This window comes from Pseudorasbora parva, chromosome 22 (genome assembly GCF_024679245.1).
Source record: "Pseudorasbora parva isolate DD20220531a chromosome 22, ASM2467924v1, whole genome shotgun sequence".
Lineage (NCBI taxonomy): Eukaryota > Metazoa > Chordata > Actinopteri > Cypriniformes > Gobionidae > Pseudorasbora > Pseudorasbora parva.
Window position 1 is genome coordinate 7,017,501 of NC_090193.1, and position 9,733 is coordinate 7,027,233.

The 9,733-nt window shown below is 41.2% G+C and overlaps 1 long non-coding RNA gene across 1 annotated transcript in view; it reads left to right on the plus strand.

Moving 5' to 3' along the window:
- The window catches only part of LOC137058636 (uncharacterized), a 23,938-nt gene extending 14,884 nt beyond the window's left edge, over positions 1-9,054 (plus strand). Inside the window, exons 3-4 of the long non-coding RNA XR_010900771.1 lie at positions 7,533-7,698; positions 8,821-9,054. This is a non-coding gene — a long non-coding RNA (uncharacterized lncRNA). The remainder of the gene's footprint in view (positions 1-7,532; positions 7,699-8,820) is intronic.
- The last annotated feature ends 679 nt before the right edge of the window (positions 9,055-9,733 follow it).

The window sequence follows — 9,733 nt, forward strand, 5'->3', positions numbered from 1 at the left end:
AACATAGCCCAATTTCGTTACAAAGTATTATGCCATATTTTCAAATGTGGGCATTTTTAGCTATACATCTAAATTAACTGTAATTATATTTATGGCATATTTTCCATGTCAACTAGCCTAGAAATCTAGACACACCCTAGCGGCAGCAAATCTAATCTGCCGCGAGTGTCGTCTAGCAACTCTCAATACCCTTCTGAGCTGTAAACGCCAAACTCTGGTCAGGCCAATCACATCGTGTATAGAGTTGGTGGGCGGGGCTTAAAATAATGACGCCAGAGATGCGCTTGCGTGCTTCTAGTAAACACAGAAGCTGGCGAACGGCGGTCTTTCGAATCAGCTTTGACCGCGACTCTGGAAGACTTGGAGTTAAGCTTTTCTCTGAGAAAAGAACAAAGAACAGCACTGAAGTCATTCTTAAGAAGGGATGATGTGTTCGGAGTTTAGCCGATCGGATACGGCGAATGTTTAATCTATCAACGAGCTCTGCTTCATCTTCGTTGCTCTGGTTGGTTGTAGCGCTATCCTATCGCGTGCAGAGGGAGTTTGACAGACAGCCATTTATCCGCCCCTCTGATTGAGCTGTCAATGGTGAGTTTCCAGACCAAACATCTTGATGTGGGTCTGGCTTGTCAGGCTACATGTCAACTGTACTGTATATTTGGCAAACATGGCTGTAAATGTTATTAACTATTAACAGGCTCACACCCTGGTTAGCCAGTGCTGACTTTGCTGTACATTTACCAAATGTGGCCCAAATTTGGTGTAATGTATTCGGGCCATACTTGCTATGCCATGTCTGGGCCACTTTAGGTTCACATTCAGATTTGCCAGTGATTACTGTCCCTCACCTTTGCCAAAACTGCCCCAGATATGTTTTAACATAATTGGGCCTCAATTGCTGCACTATTTATGGGCCAGTTTAGGTTTACAGCCTGGTTAGCCAGTGCTGACTTTGCCATATATTTGCCAAATGTGGCCTAAATTTGGTGTAATGTATTCTGGCCATATTGGCTATGCCATGTCTGGGCCACTTTAGGGTGACAATCAGATTTACTGTCCCTATTGGCCAAAACTGGCCAAAAACACATTTGCTGCATAATATGTGGGCCAGTTTAGGCTCACGCTCTGGTTAGCCAGTGCTGACTTTGGCGTACTTTTGCCAAATGTGGCCCAAAGTTGGTGTATTATGTGCAGGCCATATTTGCTATGCCATGTATGGGCCACTTAAGGTTCATATTCAGATTCACGAGGGATTTCTTTCCCTCACCTTTGCCAAAACTGGACTGGATATGTTTTTAAGAAAACTGGACCATATTTGCTGCATTATATGTGGGCCAGTTTAGGTTCACACCCTGGTTAGCCAGTGCTGACTTTGCTGTACTTTTGCCAAATGTGGCCCAAATTTGGTGTAATGTATTCGGGCCATATTTGCTATGCCATGTGTGGCCCACTTTAGGTTCATATTCAGATTTGCAAGTGATTTCTGTCCCTCACCTTTGCCAAAACTGGCCCAGATATGTTTTAACATAATTGGGCCTCATTTGCAGCACTTAATGTGGGCCAGTTTAGGTTCAAGCCCTGGTTAGCCACTGGCCAGTGTTGACTTTGCCATATATTCCAAATTTGGTGTAATGTATTCGGGCCATATTTGCTATGCCATGTCTGGGCCACTTTAGGTTCAAATTCAGATTCACCAGTAATTACTGTCCCTCACCTTTGCCAAAACTGGCCCAGATATGTTTTAACATAATTGGGCCACATTTGCAGCACTTAATGTGGGCCAGTTTAGGTTTACACCCTGGTTAGCCAGTGTTGACTTTGCCATATATTTTCCAAATCCGGCCCAAATTTGGTGTAATGTATTCGGCCCATATTTGCTATGCCATGTGTGGGCCACCATAGGTTCACATTCAGATTTGTTAGTGATTACTGTCCCTCATCTTCTCCATAACTGGCCCAGATATGTTTTTAAGAAAACTGGGCCACATTTGCTGCATTATATGTGGGCCAGTTTAGGCTCACATCCTGGTTAGCCAGTGCTGACTTTGCTGTACTTTTGCCAAATGTGGCCCAAATTTGGTGTAATGTATTCGGGCCATATTTGCTATGCCATGTGTGGCCCGCTTTAGGTTCATATTCAGATTTGCGAGTGATTTCTATCCCTCACCTTTGCCAAAACTGGCCCAGATATGTTTTAACATAATTGGGCCACATTTGCAGCACTTAATGTGGGCCAGTTTAGGTTCAAGCCCTGGTTGGCCAGTGTTGACTTTGCCATATATTTTCCAAATGTGGCCCAAATTTGGTGTTATGTATTCGGGCCATATTTGCTATGCCATGTCTGGGCCACCATAGGTTCAAATTCAGATTCACCATTAATTACTGTCCCTCACCTTTGCCAAAACTGGCCCAGTTATGTTTTAACATGATTGGGCCACATTTGCAGCACTTAATGTGGGCCAGTTTAGGTTTACACCCTGGTTAGCCAGTGTTGAATTTGCCATATATTTTCCAAATCTGGCCCAAATTTGGTGTAATGTATTCGGCCCATATTTGCTATGCCATGTCAGGGCCACCATAGGTTCACATTCAGATTTGTTAGTGATTACTGTCCCTCACCTTCTCCAAAACTGGCCCAGATATGTTTATAAGAAAACTGGGCCACATTTGCTGCATTATATGTGGGCCAGTTTAGGCTCACATCCTGGTTAGCCAGTGCTGACTTTGCTGTACTTTTGCCAAATGTGGCCCAAATTTGGTGTAATGTATTCAGGCCATATTTGCTATGCCATGTGTGGCCCACTTTAGGTTCATATTCAGATTTGCGAGTGATTTCTATCCCTCACCTTTGCCAAAACTGGCCCAGATATTTTTTTAAGAAAACTGGGCCACATTTGCTGCATTATATGTGGGCCAGTTTAGGCTCATATCCTGGTTAGCCAGTGCTGACTTTGCTGTACTTTTGCCAAATGTGGCCCAAATTTGGTGTAATGTATTCGGGCCATATTTGCTATGCCATGTGTGGCCCACTTTAGGTTCATATTCAGATTTGCGAGTGATTTCTATCCCTCACCTTTGCCAAAACTGGCCCAGATATTTTTTTAAGAAAACTGGGCCACATTTGCTGCAATATATGTGGGCCAGTTTAGGCTCATATCCTGGTTAGCCAGTGCTGACTTTGCTGTACTTTTGCCAAATGTGGCCCAAATTTGGTGTAATGTATTCGGGCCATATTTGCTATGCCATGTGTGGCCCACTTTAGGTTCATATTCAGATTTACGAGGGATTTCTATCCCTCACCTTTACCAAAACTGGCCCAGATATGTTTTAACATAATTGGGCCACATTTGCAGCACTTAATGTGGGCCAGTTTAGGCTCACATCCTGGTTAGCCAGTGCTGACTTTGCTGTACTTTTGCCAAATGTGGCCCAAATTTGATGTAATGTATTCGGGCCATATTTGCTATGCCATGTGTGTCCCACTTTGGGTTCATATTCAGATTTGCGAGTGATTACTATCCCTCACCTTTGCCAAAACTGGCCCAGATATGTTTTAACATAATTGGGCCACATTTGCAGCACTTAATGTGGGCCAGTTTAGGTTCAAGCCCTGGTTGGCCAGTGTTGACTTTGCCATATATTTTCCAAATGTGGCCCAAATTGGGTGTAATGTATTCGGGCCATATTTGCTATGCCATGTCTGAGCCACTTTAGGTTCAAATTCAGATTTGCGAGTGATTTCTATCCCTCACCTTTGCCAAAACTGGCCCAGATATGTTTTAACATAATTGGGCCACATTTGCAGCACTTAATGTGGGCCAGTTTAGGTTCAAGCCCTGGTTGGCCAGTGTTGACTTTGCCATATATTTTCCAAATGTGGCCCAAATTTGGTGTAATGTATTCGGGCCATATTTGCTATGCCATGTCTGGGCCACTTTAGGTTCAAATTCAGATTCACCAGTAATTACTGTCCCTCACCTTTGCCAAAATTGGCCCAGATATGTTTTACCATAATTGGGCCACATTTGCAGCACTTAATGTGGGCCAGTTTAGGTTTACACCCTGGTTAGCCAGTGTTGACTTTGCCATATATTTTCCAAATCTGGCCCAAATTTGGTGTAATGTATTCGGCCCATATTTGCTATGCCATGTCTGGGCCACCATAGGTTCACATTCAGATTTGTTAGTGATTACTGTCCCTCACCTTCTCCAAAACTGGCCCAGATATGTTTTTAAGAAAACTGGGCCACATTTGCTGCATTATATGTGGGCCAGTTTAGGCTCACATCCTGGTTAGCCAGTGCTGACTTTGCTGTACTTTTTCCAAATGTGGCCCAAATTTGGTGTAATGTATTCGGCCCATATTTGCTATGCCATGTGTGGCCCACTTTAGGTTCATATTCAGATTTGCGAGTGATTTCTATCCCTCACCTTTGCCAAAACTGGCCTAGATATGTTTTTAAGAAAACTGGGCCACATTTGCTGCATTATGTGTGGGCCAGTTTAGGCTCACATTCTGGTTAGCCAGTGTTGACTTTGCCATATATTTGCCAAATGTGGCCCAAATTTGATGTAATGTATTCAGGCCATATTTGCTATGCCATGTGTGGGCCACTTTAGGTTCACATTCAGATTGGTTAGTGATTACTGTCCCTCATCTTTGCCAAAACTGGCCCAGATATTTTTTAAGAAAACTGGTCCACATTTGTTGCATTATATGTGGGCCAGTTTAGGTTCACACCCTGGTTGGCCAGTGCTGACTTTGCCATAAATTTGCCAAATGTGGCCCAAATTTGGTGTAATGTGTTCGAGCCATATTTGCTATGCCATATGTGGCCCACTTTAGGTTCACATTCAGATTTGAAAGTGATTACTATCTCTCACCTTTGCCAAAACTGGCCCAGATAGGTTTTACCATAATCGGGCCTCATCTGCTGCACTCAATGTGGGCCAGTTTAGGTGTACACCCTGGTTAGCCAGTGCTGGCTTTGCCATATATTTGCCAAATGTGGCCCAAATTTGATGTAATGTATTCGGGCCATATTTGCTATACCATGTGTGGGCCACCTTAGGTTCAAATTCAGATTTGTTCGTGATTACTGTCCCTCACCTTTGCCAAAACTGGCCCAGATATGTTTTAACATAATTGGGCCTCATTCGCTGCACTTAATGTGGGCCAGTTTAGGTTCACTCCCTGGTTAGCCAGTGCTGACTTTGCCATATATTTTCCAAATGTGGCCCAAATTTGCTGTGATGTATTCGGCCCATATTTGCTCTGCCATGTGTGGGCCACAATAGGTTCACATTCAGATTCGTCAGTGATCAATGTCCCTCATCTTTGCCAAAACTGGGCCAGGTGTTTTTTACTTAATTGGGCCGCATTTGCTGCATTATATGTGGGCCAGTTTAGGTTTACACCCTGGTTAGCCAGTGCTGACTTTGCCATACATTTGCCAAATGTGGCCCAAATTTTGTATAATGTATCCAGGCCATATTTGCAAATTCCATGTGTGGCCCACTTTAGGTTCATATTCAGATTCGCCAGTGATTACTGTCCCTCACCTTTGCCAAAAATGGCCCAGATAGTTTTTAACATAATTGGGCCTTATTTGCTGCACTATGTGTGGGCCAGTTTAGGCTCACACCCTGGTTAGCCAGTGCTGACTTTGCCATATATTTGCCAAATGTGGCCCAAATTTGATGTAAAGTATTCGGGCCTTATTTTCTTTGCCAAGTGTGGGCCACTTTAGGTTCACATTCAGATTTGCCAGTGATTACTGTCCCTCATATGTGCCAAAACTGGCCCAGATATGTTATAACATAACTGGGCCACATTTGCTGCAACATATGTGGGCCATATTTGGTTTACACCAAGATTAGTCATTGTCGGTTTTGCCAGATTTTTCCCATAGGTGGCCCACATTTGGTTTGTGATATTTGGGCCATATTCATTAATTATCATATGGGCCACTTTAGGCTCATATTCAAATTACACATTGCCATGAGTGCCGCATCTTTGCCTAAAAAGGCCCACATGTGATTTAAAATATTTGGGCCATATTTGCCATTTTACTTGTGGGCCACATCAGGCTCACATACATTTTATCCGGGCCATAAGAAGGCCTGCAGTGCCGCATCATTGCCTGAAGTGGCCCACATCCGCTTGCTATCTGGGTTATGTTTGCTCTTTTCTTATTTTTCGTTTGGTATATTTCAGTAACATTAGCTATAGTAACGTTAGATCTCTATAACGTTAGCTCAACTCGCATGATTCAACTCAAAATGATTAGTTCGTTAATTTTGCTTAAGGAGATTCAAAGATCCGAGTCTGTAAAATGATCCAAACTTTGGATCTACGGTGGTCTGTGCTGTGGAAAGATTTTTATTACGCGCTTGACCTCTAAGAAGATTGTCACGTCTGCCTCCTGTCAGTGAGTTAGTTTAAAAAGGTAGCTGTTTGCTCTTTTCTTATAACTGTTAAAGCATATATCAAGAACAGATTTTATAACATTATTGTATATATATATAATTATTAATTAATTATTATAATAAATATATATAATTATATATATATATATATATTTTTTTTATTATTATTTTGTCCGTTTCGCTGTTTTGCCGAGCTTGCTAGCTCCTGTCATTCTGTTTGTAATCTAGCTAACGATAAAGTGCCTTAAACTGAACTGCGCACGTTCATCTTAGAAAAATTATTTCTAAGTGTAGTAATCATAAAAGATGTTTTTTTTTTTTTTTTTTTTTTTTTTTTTGCACGTGCTGAAAGTCCGGTGGTCTGTGGAAAGTTTTTTTATAGCGGGCTTTGACTTTGAGAAGAACGTCTCGTCTGCCTCCTGTCAGTGAGTTACTTTAAAAAGGTAGCTGTTTGCTCTTTTCTTATAACTGTTAAAGCATATATCAAGAACAGATTTTATAACATTATTGTATATATTTGTATAAATATATTTTTTGTCCGTTTTGCTGTTTTGCCGAACATAGCGGCTAGCTCCTGTCAGTTTGTAATACGATAGTGCCAAATCTTAAACTGAACTGTGCACGTTCATCTTAGAAAAAATATTTTCAAGTGTGTAGTTATCATAAAAGGTGTCTTTCTCATTTTTTTGCACTTGCTGAAAGTCCGGTGGTCTGGAAAGTTTTTTTTATAGCGGGCTTTGACTTTGAGAAGAACGTCTCGTCTGCCTCCTGTCAGTGAGTTAACGTTAGTTTATAAAGGTAGCTTATGTTTGCTCTTTTCTTATAACTGTTAAAACATTTATCAAGAACATTTTTTATAACATTATCGTATATATATATATATAATTTTTTTCTTCCTTTTTTTTCATATAATCTTCCCTAATTTTGTAGAAGTTAATTCTGTAATTTTTTTAAATGTCTGAGTTGTTGATGGAGGGTGCGGTGGTCAAAGGAGATAATGTTCAAGTGGATCTGTGTAAGTCTTTCTCCACTTGAACATGAATTCATGTTAGGTGGCAATAGTGTGTTGTGCAGCTTTTAGTTATATTGTTAATGGGTTTCAGGAGAGATACTGCGCGGCGCAGACACATGGATTATGTCCATGGAAGGAGCATGTGTGATGGGGCCCCACAGCAACCTCCTGCATGGATTGGCAGCAGTCTTCGCTGCCTATGTCTTCAACTTGCAATATCCAGCAGAAGCCGCAAGCACACTTGAATTCATTCAGAGGTGTGTTTAAACATGGCACTGTCATGTTTAATTTTATAGGCATTGATTAGCTGTTTCAGGTGTGTTTGATTGGGATTGGATTTAAACTGTGCAGAACAGTGGCCCTCCAGGACCGAGATTGGGGACCCCTGCCTTAAAGGGTTAGTTCACCCAAAAATGAAAATTAGATGTTTATCTGCTTAGCCCAGTGCATCCAACATGTAGGTGTGTTTGTTTCTTAAGTAGAACACAAATGAAGATTTTTAACTCCAACCGTTGCTGCGCCAGTCATATAATGGGGTGAATAGGTAACAATTCTATGAGAGCAAAACAAACAAAAAAAAATGCTTAGACAATGTGCATAAAAAACCCTGCTGCTCCTGACGACACATTGATTTCTTAAGACACAAACCGATCGGTTTCTGTGAGAAACACAACACTATTTATGTTATTTATTTTTTTTACCTCATATCCCAACGAGTCTCATCAAGTTTTCCCATAGGCTATTACTTCCGTCTGGTGAGGTCAAGCTGGTGTGATCATAGATATATATTATGTAGAATCCTCATTCGGCCGATCCGTGCCGGCACTAATGAGGCATATATATATATATATATATATATATATATATATATATATATATATATATATATATATATATATATCTATGATCGCACCATCTTGACCTTACCAGACGGAAGAAATAGCCTATGGGAAAACTTGATGAGACTCGTCGGGATATGAGGTAAAAAAAATTACATAAATACTGTTGAGTTTCTCACAGAAACCGATCGGTTCGTGTCTTAACAAATCAATGTGTCGTCAGGAGCAGCAGGGTTTTTGTGCACGTTGCCTAAGCATTTTTGTTTGTGTGTTTTGCTCTCATAGAGCCTTATCCATTCACATGATTATTTGACTGGCACACAGCAACGGTTGGAGTTAAAAATCTTAATTTGTGTTCTACTGAAGAACCAAACACACCTACTGTGTTGGATGCACTAGGGGGTAAGCAGATAAACATCAAATTTTAATTTTTGGGTGAACTAACCCTTTAATGTCTCATGTCATGGTTATGACCATGTCATATCAGTCTTAAATGTTACCTGATAAGTGTGTTCCCCCCCCCCCCCCCTCTGTTTTCAGAGCCTTTTGCGGCATAAATCCCCAGACGGGCAGCAAGGCAGAGAAAAAACGAGGGCTGAACGCACCAGTTTGCACTCTTCTGAGAAAACTGCTGGATTTTGAATTGGTGGGTAAGGGACATTAGTGGCAAGGGGACACTACAGGACAATAGGAGACATGTCAATAAACTTAAAGGGTTAGTTCACCCAAAAATGAAAATGATTTCATTAATTACTCACCCTCATGTTGTTGGACACCTGTAACACCTTCGTTCATCTTCAGAACACAAATGAAGATATTTTTGTTGAAAGCTGATGGCTGAGAAAGGCTTCAGATAGGCCTCCATTGGCATTCAGTACATTCCCAACCACAAGACCAATAAAGGCACTAAACACATCCACACAAAGCCCATCTCACTACAGCGGCTGTACAATAATTTTACAATGGAACGAAAATAGTTTTTGTGCACAAAAAAGAATCAAAATAATGACTTAATCTGCCAAGTTATTGTCTTCCGTGTAGGTCTCTGTGAGCTCAGGCCATAGCGGTATTCCTCCTCTTCTGGGTCATGAACGGTGGATCTGCGTCATATTCTCGCGCATGCGTCGAGTTCACGTCAATAACTTGGTGGATAAAGTCATTATTTAGATTTTTGTGCGCACAATAACTTGTAAAATTATTGTACCACGACTATAGTGAGATGGACTTTGTATCGATGTGTTTAGTGCCTTTATTGGTCTTGTGGTTGGGAATGTACTGAATGCCAATGGAGGCCTATCTGAAGCCTTTCTCAGCCATCAGCTTTCAACAAAAATATCTTCATTTGTGTTCTGAAGATAAACGAAGGTGTTACAGGTGTCCAACAACATGAGGGTGAGTAATTAATTAAATAATTTTCATTTTTGGGTGAACTAACCCTTTAATCACAATATTG